Below are 2,385 nucleotides of genomic sequence, written 5' to 3'. Positions count from 1 at the left end.
GGAAAGGGAATTTTATAGCAAATGACTGTTCATTCTTTCAATTCCCCTTAAAGAGACTTATTTCATTTATCTTAAAATTAGCTCCATATGAAATGACAGCCATGACCTCAATGTCAAAACCTAGTAAGTAGCCAGGTGTGGTGGTAACACACCTGTAATCCCAGTTACCTGGGGAACAAAGGCAAGAGGATCATGAAATGAAGGCAGCCCAGCAACACAGCATGACCGTACTGTGGAAAAACAAAAACAAAAACAAAGCCCGAAAAACTAGTGGCATGTTTACCACATTTTCCTCCCCAATCCCAACAGGCACCCTAACCGACATGGCACTGTCCCACTGCAGGCCAACTACCCACACCCTGAGTATCATTTGAGGCTTGATAACCCTGGTTTTGAGAGCACACACACCTAGAAGCAAAAAAGCAAAACAGAAACCACACACAGCTGCAGGGGGTGGTGCACACCTGTAATTCCAGCAACTTGGGAGGCTGAAGCAGGAGGATGGCAAATTCAAAGTCAGCCTCAACAATTTGGCAAGACCCTGTCTCAAAAAATAAAAGAGCAGGGGTGGGGTGGGGTGGGGGGGCAGAGAGTGGGGGATATTGCTTAGTAGTAAGCACCTGGGTTCAATACCTGATCCCCAAGCCACCAACCTCCAAAAAAGAAAACACCACACACACACACACACACACACACACACACACATACACACACACACACAAGGAATAGGAGAGGTTGAATCAAAGCAATATACACAAACAAAAAAAAAGTAACAACAATTTATTACTAAGAAATAGGCCACATAAACATGACATTTTAACAGCAGAAAGTATGAGCACAGTGGTAAACAATTCTTATGCAACCTCAACACTCAAAAGGAAGGCTGACTTCCAGCACTACAGGGGACAACTAAAAGGAGATGACATCTTAAGGAATTCCAGCAAGAACAAATTATTTACATTGAGTAAAAATTCCAAGCCCATATTGAAATTAATACTAGAGACACACAAACTAACTCTAAGTCATCTTCACAGGTGAATTCCAACTAACAATTATAGTGGAAGGCCAAAAATATAAAATCTCCACTCTGTAACCATAGTAATAACTGATTCAAGTAAGAATCGGCAACGGACTCTAAAACCATTGGTTAAAAAAATATCAGTAATTCACAAAAGCTAAAATGGCAGAAACAGATCAAATACCCGCCAAATGATGATGGGGCAGACAAACTGCAGTGGAGTGCAATTCCCCATGAACAGGAAGGAGGACTTGACAAGCCACAAGGCGGCAACCCTTGAACACATGACCCAAGTAAAAGAAGCCCAACACCAAAGGCCACGGGGAGTAGGATTCCACCCACACAGAACGCTGAAACCACAGAGAGGACCCAGACTGCCAGGGCTGGGGAGGAGAGCAGGATAAAAACGGGCTGTAACCCAAGGAGGTGGGTGGTGGCCGCAGGTCTGAGCACACACTCACAGTTGCTGAAGAGTATGGTTTTAAATGGTTAATTTTACATTACGTGATTTTACCTAGAAACTCAAAACGTAAAAGCTTCCTTTAGGACTGAGAAGTTGGGTCAACACCACCTTAATCAAACTGAACTTTCCCCAGCAAAACAACCCAATCCATGACAGAGCACTGCCTCCAGCAAGGTCCACACCTTGACTGTGCTCAGGAGAAAAACTCACAAGTCCAAACTGACTCTGCAAAATATCTGTTCTGTGTTCTCCAAAGATACCATGTACAAAAGACAAAAAGCTGGAGAACTCTAGATGAACAGAATCTGAAGAGACACACAAAAAAATGCACTGCATGATCCTGGGCTGAATCCTATAACCAAATGATCTCAAGTCATAAACAGCATTATTGGGAAAGTAGAGCTGTAGCTTGGATTTGAAAGCTTGGAGCTACTGGGAGGTGACGGAAACTCATTTAACAGAGGGGCCTAGAGGGAGGTCTCTGGGCCACTGGGGGCATGTCCTTGGAGGGCACTGTGAATAACCAGTTCTGCTCAGCCACTGGCTCCTGCCATGATGTGCTGCCTGCCACAATCCCAAAGCAATGAGGCCAACTGACCATAGGTTGTAACCTCCAAAATTGTCAGCCAAAATCAACCTTTTCTCCTTATAAACTGATTATCTCTGGTTTTTGTTAGAGTTTCAAAAGGCTAACAAGTGGGGCATTTAAACAGGGATATGTTAGAAAATATGATTCTATTAAAACTACACTTGGATTGGGATCGCTGCACTGTGGTTATGGAGAATAATGAGCTGGTTCTTAGGGGAGGTGCACTTAAGGGTAGATACCATGAGAGTCTACAACAAACTCCAGAGGACTCAGGAAGAAAGGCATACAGAGGCATAAATGAAGGGCAAAAGCCAA

The sequence above is a fragment of the Marmota marmota genome, unplaced genomic scaffold (assembly GCF_001458135.2).
Source record: "Marmota marmota marmota unplaced genomic scaffold, marMar, whole genome shotgun sequence".
In the NCBI taxonomy this organism is placed as follows: Eukaryota; Metazoa; Chordata; class Mammalia; order Rodentia; family Sciuridae; genus Marmota; species Marmota marmota.
Note: the sequence above shows the minus strand (reverse complement) of the source record.